Below are 10,972 nucleotides of genomic sequence, written 5' to 3' on the forward strand. Positions count from 1 at the left end.
CATTTCTTCACAAGCAATCACGTTTGTTTCAGGTACAGTTTATGTACGAGACGGACAGAGAATCATGACCATACACAAAAGAACCCAGAACATTGGAACATCGTGGGCCGGTGAAGACCTTCCAACTACTTATAATAATATGTCACTACCACTATTTTAAACTTTTAAGCGTGAAATTAATGAGATCTATACGACTGCATACATGTTTTGTTAAAAAAATGTTTTTATTCGATGTCTGAAGAACAAACACCCCAAGAACTTGTTTTCTAGCTTCAAGATTACGGGCCTGTATCTTGAGGTAAGAGACAAAATCCTCAACCTATATAAGAAATAACTAGTTTTTTAGAATTGTTTTGGTAAGACTAATGCAGCGCTGTCCGTCAGATACATGTGGTTAATTATTACAATGTAGTCTGGCGGTGTGCTGAACAAAAATCCGTGGGTATGGTACACTGGTGGAGCATCCGAATACCCACAGGTAATCCCGTTAGTTGACCATGCAACATATATTACAACGTTATTCCTGAAAGACATTTGAATGTTGTTCTTTAAGGTACACTGACGTAAATTTGTAAAGCTGCATTCCTCCACCTAGTTATTCATTAGACGATAAAACAAACTACCCCACTTTAATCTCCCATAACAAGTTTCACAATCAGTCCTTTCTAGTCGTGGGCTACGAACTATGGAAAGCAGCTGTCAAACTTGACAGGACTGCTTTTTCCCGAGCTATTCCTGAATGCTATTACTAAATGGAACATAAATCTTTCCCAACGGAAGAAACTGATTAGTTCTTCGGCACTAACTTGTTCGTTGATGATCGAAAAACTGTAGGCGCAATCCTCGTTCATCTGGGGTTGTCCTGTATTTGGATGTCCTACAGTATGCACGAGAGGAGATACAACAAACTGAGTCAAGATTATCACATACTTTCACGATATTTTACGCTCATCTCCGTTTGTGAAACTTTCTGCATTAAGGTTACCTGTCATCAACTAAAAGGCTCATTTTGAGATAAGAAAAGTCAAGCCTTGCAGTAAGATAAATGCGTCTGTGTTTGTCGATTGATTGTGGTACAATAAAAAAGCACACTGAGACTAAGTCGAGATAAAAAATCTCTTGGTCTTACTGATTTGACTGAGATTCCAACTACCGGAGCTCCAGAACAAACTTGAAAGCAGTCTGATTGGATGATTCTAAGTAGATTCGGTATATACGGTGGCGCTCTTTGTTCACACAGTGAAATCGCACGTGTCCCTGATGAACCAGAAGAGACAGGTGATTCAGTTCGGAGTACGAGTTTAGACTTTTGAACCACATCTAGGCATCTCGAGGTCTCAGCGATCCTCGGTAAGTATTTTACCAGGAGACAATCAAATTCGGTGAACTGCGAAAATATGAAAATAGATTAGAATGTTCTTTGGTTTGAACACATACGCAACAATATGCATCATTTTGGCGCAAAAAGTTTTAGTTCACTCGCAAAGGTTTTGCAACTAAGAGCATTGTGAGGCTAATGGATCCATATACAGTTGGTCCAGTTAGTCTTTTTTATGAACACCGCCGGTGCGCACAGATCAAACGCCAAGGCAACGGAACTTCAATAAGTAACCGGGTTGCTGGCGTTGAGTCGATGCCTCGAAACTTGTCTTCGCAAGCACACTCTGGCACCTCCAGAAACGAGGTCAGCTAACTATATCAAGCTCACTACGGCAAGGCCCGTCGAAATTCACTGGAACTTTTGTGAGAGCTCTCTGCGTGACATGGCAGACGCATGCCAGCCCGGACAGTGCTCGAAGCTCTCGTCAGCAGTGCTGGTAAGGCGGATGACGAGACAACTGGCATGATCTCAAAACGAAGTTAAAGCAGTGATAGCAGCAGCTGGGGATAATGGCACTTAAGACAAGACAAAAATGTGTGACAGCGCCAAAAACACAGGGTGAACCGGTCCTACTTGAAACTGGGCGACCAGGTACAGGCAGTGGCCCTGTATGCCTAGCGCGGTTGAGATCTCTGTGAAGCTTCGTGTTGGTTTGGTGAGGTGCAGCCAGTGAGTTTTGTGGAAAATCGATTCATTGGCAAGCTGGATAATACACACAACGCGTTGAGGTCTTCAGTTTTCTCCTAACGCTCCAAGAGTAGATATTCAAAAGGAATACGCGGAAGAATTCCTAGCAATGTCACGCTGAACAGCTTGCACTGAAAGCTCAGGCGGAAACCATTGATCTTGAGGGGTTTTCGCCTACATCAATTGCAGAATTTACAGTGAAACAATCCGGGAAGCTGATAGGTTAATTGCGCTGCTTTTAAAAAAATTAAGGCATTTTCACGTCGTTTGCCAACGAGGTCATTTTTCTTCTGAATAACACCTGGGTCTCTGGCCCGATGCAAACTACGTCGCTGCAAGTTTTTTCACCTTAAAGTAAGTTAATTGGTTGGACAGGCACCAAAAGTCATGGATTCGTATGTACTGGTTTCAGTTTGCAAATGATATTCCTAGTAGCCGTAAAGTACAAAACCGACAAAGAACAATTAAGCACGCAGCTGACGGTAACGAGTTTAACCAATGCTATTCAAATTCACGAGGATATGTCTATACCAAATTAGGCTTGAAATACCCATATGTACAAGCGGTTTGCATTTAGTGGAACGGCAGGGAAGGACTCTTTGTTTGGCTAAAATCAAGTCTAACAGACCCATTCCTGTAAGACGTTTGAGGCAGCATATCTGCAGTAATGGCGTGAAAAACCCCAAGGATTATAAATGAGCGTCGAGCATAAGTGTGAAAGATCAACCGGACATAATCCACTACTCATAAGGTTCCTGAAAATTCCTCGACAGCTCAAGACAGGATTTTTCCCTTCTTAGGGCTCACCAGGTAGACGGTCCGCTAATTTCCGTCAACCTTATGTTCTATTTTGACCCAAATTGCACGAAATTAGCTAAATAAACTCATTTGCAGGAGGCACCATAAACGAGAGATTCATCTGGTTTCCAGGTGAGTTCCGCAAAGCCAAATTTGTTTGCGAACGAGTGTATTTCGCTAATCATCAAGAAAACTTCGGGAGAGATAATTATTAGTTTGTTTATACTGACATTTTTGTTCTAAGGGCATATTGGAAGGGATTCTGAACATACAAATTAAGGAGATTATATCAGCCAATCGCATTGTAAGTCATACCAGTAGACTGTTTTTTGTCACGAGTTTCGGAGAGCAAATAAGTGTTTTAGGGAAGGTTGTAGTCCATTCACACCCATCACAGAACTGTGTTAGGTGTCATTTTCACAGGGCAGTCAATGTGCCCTTCGAATATCTTTCCGTTTAGTTGTTGACAGCATAGTTCTTGTTTGACGGGTATGAAAATCGGAACTACAAGCTGGTTTCTAAGCTTAGCAAAAGCTTCAGTAAAATAACCTAAATCATATCTAACGGCAGTCACTGTTTTTGGTTCCCTATCTTGTATGGTGTGCGCAGCACCGCTATGGCTCCTTTTTTACTTTTTTTTCATTCCCCGTTCAGTTTATGGCATCCACATTTCAAGACTGCGCGTGGGAGCTCTGTCTGCCGGAAATGCGATCGATATTAATTATGTTTGGTAACTGCATTTAATTGCAGTGACCCCGTACCTGATTAATGATATTAGTAAGATACGCTACAGGCACAAGTAAGATATTACTTCACTTGAATCTACTTTGACCTAATGCTCTGATTGTCGTTATTGCTGTCGTCTCTGTTTACGGAGCTGTGACAGAAAGCACCAGAAGCCTCGAAGCAAAATTGGTTGAATAATTTTCCTGGCTAATGAATATGGCTTGCCATAAAAGAAGGAAATAGTATGTGCTGCAAGTTACCGTGAGGCGCACCAGAAATAATCAGGGCTAAGTCTACTGCTTGTATAGCACTCAGTGACCAAAAATTCAAATTATCAAATTTCCTTCAACATTGAATCTCCTGTTATTGCGGGATGGTGTGAGTTTTACGTCCAACGCTAGAAGGTACGTACTTTTGCCAATATAGTTAACTTTTATGGGACCAGCGCTTGTTCAGTTTGTTCATCTTTATGGCCCCCAATTTGGAGTGCCTTATGTAACTGAACAAACCAGATACAAGCTGACGTTTGATGTGAAGCTGTTGAAGATAGTTAGTGTTATTCGTCAGTAACTAATAGTATTTGTTGTTGTCACTGGTCGCCAGGAGTAGAAAAATTGGGTAGTTAAACACAGTGCACAACATCTTTCTCGTCATACAATACTGGTTCCTGTCGCATCTCCGGCCAAATTCTAAGCTTGACTTTCACGTGATTGAGATCTGGTGTAACGGTGATACTACTGATGGGGCCTGACGAAGCTTTTGTATCAAAAGCGAAACGCTGCCCAGCAATAAATCTACCGATTGTCACCAAACTTTTTCGAAAAGGAGTGTAGTATGTTTCGTTCTTGTAAATTCGCTTTGCGTCTCTTGAAAAGGGAGATCTGTTGCGGAATTTGTGGAGTCGCTTTGTACCATTCGCTTGGCTTTGAGCAATGAATGATTGGAGTCAATGAATATCAATGAAAGTTCAAGAAGACGCGTTCAGAAGATGGATGTCCAGTTTTCGTAAATAAGATGAAGTGTGGGTTTTGCTTCCCTGTCCAATAGTTTGTAACTGATCAGTTGACATTTTCTGATAAATAACTCCGCAACAAAGGTCTTTTTACTTCCTTACTATCGCCGCCATGTAGAAAGGCACAAAGTCCTACGCACCCAAAACTGAGTGAGTACCTGTCCTGAATCAGGACTGATGCAGCTGCACTCAGTAAAGTGTGGTAAACTGATTTATATGGGTTTTGAATAGAATGGTTAAGTGAATACCACCGAAATCGATTGGAGCCATATGCTGGAGTGATCGCTGAATTCACCTGTTCCCGTTTATTAACTTTTTAGTTTTTGCATCAGTTGGATTCTTGAGCCCTAGGATAGGTCTGACTTGTCAACTACTAGAAAATCCATCCAGCCCTATGAGCTAGGGATGAGTAAAATTGGACAATATGATGAGCCGCATAATCTTGTCGTGGGATCAACTGATGCCATATGTGACAATACCCTATGCTGTGCTCTACCACAGAAAAAGTTTGATGAACATAATTTTTGTTTGTAGTTTCAGGAGATTTGGTAACTTTCAAGTGAGATTTCATTCTGTCAGTGAAAGCAATCTGTGGTGAAAACCTAGAAGGATGGTGTAGCTGCTTCATCCATCAATCTATAGGTGGCTCAGCGGAAGAATGATTACACAAGATGAGTGAAACCTACCCGAGAAATCGTCACTCAAAGAGCTAGTTATTGCATGACCGCATGATGCGGTTCCCGTGATTGAAAGCCGAGTGGCGCCATATCCTGTCTGAATGAAAGCTAGCCACACTGCCGCTCATGGATGAACGGTTAAGCCCCCATCTATTGGCCGGAAGGTTGCGGGTTCGCGAGGTGTGCACTACAGATGTCTCCCAATAAGAACAAAGCTGCTGTAAGTGCTTTTCAGCATAGATGGACCCCACTGACCGGATGAGATCTTAGTTGAAAGTTGTTTTCGTGTGGGAGTATGCTGCTTGGACTAGTACCATATCCTTCAAAATCGATTCTGATAGTCAGGGTAGATGACTGTTTGTTCAACTTGGGAAGCTCACAAAAAAAAGAGTATCACAAAAAATTGAAATGACCGCAGGAATGATTTATATTACTTCCTTGCAGTCGCAAATCAGAAGTTCAGTTGACGGAAAAGGTTGTGTGAAACTGTTGTTAATTAAGCAGCTGAGTTTGTACTGATTACCTGAGCACTGACAGACGTGAAATGATACGAAAGTGTAGTCGTGATGCGTTTCTACGAAGACCGTCTGTTTGGTGGAGAAATTGTTGCTTTTCTTTTGCTTGAGCACGTCGAAAAGACAGGTGGGATAGGTTATAAAAATAGCGTTGAATATTTATTGAATACGGATCGGGTCTGGATGCGGTGCGAGGTTCCACCTCCGGTCGGATAGCGTTGAAACCTCGCATTTGGGGGCATAGCGTTTTCCCATTCTGAGATTGCATAGCCTCCCCTCATCCAACCGTACAGAGATAACGCTGCTGGAGTCCGGTTAACTGCCTGACCCGGAGTCACGGCTACGTAAAGTCGTTTACAAACGTGATTTGCTGGTGCAACCCAAATATTTAAAAAACATTTTGGTTTCCATCTTTCCCAACTACACTACATCAACCAAATTTTATCCACGTTTATAATACACTCTTCAACTACACTCTGGACTCATTTTCTTCGTTTTCATGATTTCATGATTCTGTGCTGCTAGGTTTGCCTACTTGCTCTGATAGTAAAGATTTTGCAGGTGTATGATTGGTTAGCTAACTCTGGGGGGCAGAATTCATTACCAGACCTTCCTACCAAGCCTCCTCCATCGAGCATCACAATCGTTTCCCTCAGTGTCTACATTTGCTGAAAGCAAATGTAGCTGACAGCAAAGCTGACAGCTTTTCGACGCACGTGCAAGTATGGTAAAGTGCACCAGTAAATAGGTTGCGCCACGAAATACAGCTTACTGAATTCATCACTGTTTAGTCGCTCAGTTTTGTGTGGCCTGGCTGTGTTTCGGTTGCGTCAACTTGTGTTTCGCGACGCCGTACGAGCCGGGCCACATATCCAGAGTGAGTAAATCCTGCATCCATTCCTCCGAGAAATGAAGCTGGCACCATGCAAGCCAAGGGGTCCAGTCGTTTAGACAGTGATCATCACGGTAGTGGAAGAAAAGAATGAAGTATTGTCATAGCATCTGAAACATAGGGTCCTATGGATGAGTTTGTAAGAGGCTGAGACGAATTGCACATTTCCTTGGCGGGCTGACAGCGTGGTGAGTACTTTTTAACTCCACTGTGTACAGACTTGAGAATTACATACCTACATAATGTCTTGCTTCCAACACGCATGCTGTGAAGAAACCCATCGAATTGTATTCTCGGCGTCACACTGATCTCGTCCTTAAGTTAGGTGACCCAGGTCAGCCTGATCACCTACGCTGTAGAAAAGAACTGGGCTGCCCGCCGTGTGAGTCAAAAGTGAGGGAGTGGATGCGGGACTATTGGTGGACGATCGTAACCCCGGCGCACGTCGGAGGCTAAGTCCATGTTGAAATTGGCTGCTTACTGCGTGTTGGCAAAATTAGATTAAAAAGTGGCGCTTAGTGTTGGTAAATTTAACAAACAATGAAAAGGAGCTGTAAGTGCGCCACCCTAAAAGTCAAGTTTATTGTTGATACCTGTCTCCATGGCCTCGACGATGGTCAACTATTGATAATTTCAGCGATGCGTAGAAATTTATAAATCTAAGACATCAGGAACTTCTGTTGTACGGCATCGCCTGGATATCTAAATTGGAGTCAAGTTCTTATCTCAGCTATGTCTCAGCATTTTCGTGACTCATATCTACATGACCTATGCGAGTACGCTTACAGGTGAGCGATAACCACTCCCGAAAGGAACCGACTGCGTTGCTATCTCACCGCAGTGTAGTTCTCTGTATGGAAAATTCCGAATGTCACTTGGTCAGGACGCTAATTTACCGTCGTTTGTTGCTAAAACGATTATTCTCAGACCAATTGATTGTGAGCCCTGTTTTTCGATCGACGGACCCCGAGACACACTGTTTATTTATCAGCTATTGGTTTTTCTGCCACCCAGATATTCTTAGCAGAATGTAGTCATGCCAGGTATACGTATGAACCGATGCTGTCCAACAAACACAGAATCCTAGTGTGACTGGCTGCAAGGTGTACACATGTTGATGAATCAGTTATTCTACCCTAAATGGTAGACGTGGCATGATACCTTAGCAATCGTCTAGTGATATATGTTTGTACGGCAGTGAAGCATCGGTGTTGAACACTGCTGTCGTGCTGTCGATGATGATGATGATGATGATGATGATGATGATGATGATGATGATGATGATGATGATGATGATGATGATGATGATGATGATGATGATGATATGTTTCAGCTAACATTGTTCACTTCCAAGCGTTTTGACACTCCATTGGCTACCAGTAAAAGTTCATTCGGGATCCGAATTCGTGGGTAGCTTGAGTACAGAGCACAGGCCACCTCACATTACATCATCAAACGACCCAATCATTCTTATCTGACCACGAGTGGTTAGTTACTCTCCTTTTTGTTTTACCGGACAGTTGGTTAGCCTGCGATAAATTTTATGTGGCTGTAAATTGATCCGGTAATAAACCAGTCAGAGATAAATTGGCTCGCGTAGTTTTGTCTGCGCCAAATTGACCTCGGTAGGTTGGAATTGATAAGACAACAGCTAATTGAAGTGAACAGATAAGATGCAGTTGAAGTAGCCCAAAACACTAACACTGTGGGGAAAGAAACCTTAAGTGTATGAAAATATCGCGAGCAGTAGAGAGTCAGAGCAAGTGGCTTACACCGGAACGACCCTCCCTTGTCTGGGAAAACACGTCTACGTACTTTGGACGGCATTCAAGTAGGGGGGAGGGTTGTTAGTAGGCAGCAGCATATTCCAAGCCAATGAATAGCCAATGAATAGTATTTGGTATCTCGGAGATCTATTGCGAAGGCACCATCGGGCGCATTTCGAACGGAAGAGGCCTTCTTGTACTAATAATTGATACAATGCATTTATGTTTTGGTGCTAAGCTTATCAGACTCGCTCGAAAGACTACCTACCCACCCGCATTCAGGCAGGGTTCAGGAATAAATCTAGGATTAGATATCGAATGGTTCAACGGAAAGCCATGAGGCAGAAGTGTACCTGAACAGTTAAACTAAGTTTTGTGCACAATTCGATATTTATTTATAATCCATAGAAAGGATTTGCATGGGTGTCATCAGATTAGAGTTCCGCATGGCCAAAAACAATTTAAGCGCAGTCTCCTTGGTGCTTGTAGATTCGACAAGCTACAGACCCCAGAAAAGGACAAGCAATGTATTTTTCTTCTGCCACATGTGGTCCGCTTAGCTTCATAGGTGATCACGTCTTCGTTTCTCCTCATCCGACAGCGAGGGACATGTAGAAGAATACAGTGAAGAATATCTAGTCTGTTTATGAAATTCTAATTTCAGTACAAATCCCGCTGTACGCATTCACTCATCAAAACAACCAAAGTTTGTTATTCACCTAACATGTCCCTAATGCCCTGTAATCCCCATTTCGTTTCGTTTGGATGTCTTGTTTTCTTTACAGGTAACGTGTCTGTTGTTAAAACGAGAATCTGCCTTTCTGATATTGAGCTCACATTTGCCAAAATAAAAGAGGATTTGCATATTTCACATGTCGCAAGGGACCGAAATTAGGTTGGCAGTGAGCCAATCGACATCAAGAAATTGAAGTCTGCTTTTCGTCAGACTTATATTTCATACAATTTTGAGACCACTGACCTCTCCTGAAAGCAGGATCTATTTTGGCTGTTCAAATTTCACCACAGAGTCCTTGTTAGGTCTGCGCGCGGCGACACTGTTATTGTGAACAATCGCTTAGCATATGTATGGCAAAATGGACAGGTACGAAACATTTTTTCGGAAGGTGTACATCGAAATAGCATTTCGGGATTTCACCTGAACCAGGTGTAAATAAAATGGTGCTCCACAACAGAGCAGCCAAAACACAGCAGGTCTTTGACTCAGCAACTCATCAATCCCAATCATTAATCACGGTTGGTGCACGTTGAAACAATGGGGACCTGGGCTAAACCGATGGGGTTGTTTGGTTGTCTTGTTTAAGCGAAGATACTGGGCTCCCTAGGCTTCTAACCTCTACCGGCTGAATTACCTGATGACAATGGATTGCGCGCCCAGCACCCAAATGAGAGTCGTAATCGACGCATGACAAAATCCTGTTCTGAAATCCTCAGCTGCGTTGTATTAGACTCCTCAATAGAAAAAAACGGGCATCTCGACTATTTTTGAGATCGATGCACAGTTGTTCTCTTGCTTCAGTCTTGTTCGGTCTTGACTAATCAGCCATCTCCATGAAGACTTTCCGTTATTACCAGGGGTCACACGAATTCAATGGAGGTTTGATGGTTTGTAATGTACTACTCATAAGGTTGCTGAAAATCCGTCGACAGCCCACGATCGGTTTCGCCCTGTTTATGGCTCATCAGATAGGCGCAGTCCCCGGATTTCCATCAACCTTATGTTCTACTTGAAAACAAATTGCACGAAATTAGCGAATATGCACTCATCTGCAAACTACTTTGGTTTTTCGAGAGACTCACCTGGAACTCAGCTGAATCTCTCGTTTGTGATGTTTTCAGATATACAAAGTTATACAAAGATATTCATGTATCGCGGTATCTCGAATACCGTAGCAACTGGAACATGAGGCGGCTTGGTGCAGCACATTCAGTTGCCCGAAAACATCACAAACGAGAGATTCAGCTGAGTCCCAGGTGAGTCTCTCGAAAGACCAAATGTTTACAACCGAGTGTATATTCGCTAGGTTTGATGGTTATTTGTTCAGTCTGACGAATCCACTGGCCCAAAAACTCTCCCGTATTCAATGTGTTCGTGTTTGTGGGCAACCCCGTCTTGTTTTTTAATTCTGAAGTGTATCTACAGCGACGACTATGTTTTCTGGTCTAATGGCTCCTCGCTTTGGATTATATATCATCAAGTGTTGAGCAACATAGTTATACGGCATGCGCACGAAGTTCTGTTATCTTGATAGAGCACTTTCTAGAGACGCACATGCTGCAGAAGCAAACGCTGCACGTGGTTGTCCTGAAAAAGCGTCTGTAGAAGTGGTTGTTTGCTCATAGACATGACACTGCGTTACTGTCTTCACTACGATACGGTACTGGTAATTCGAAGCCCTGCAGACGACATGTTCGGCCGATTGCATTTGCCCCACCTTCCCAAAATTTCTCGGGTCTTGAACAATAAAGTCTTTTAGGACCACGTACATTAGAATTGAAT

Source organism: Opisthorchis viverrini (genome assembly GCF_000715545.1).
Source record: "Opisthorchis viverrini unplaced genomic scaffold opera_v5_90, whole genome shotgun sequence".
Taxonomy (NCBI): Eukaryota; Metazoa; Platyhelminthes; class Trematoda; order Opisthorchiida; family Opisthorchiidae; genus Opisthorchis; species Opisthorchis viverrini.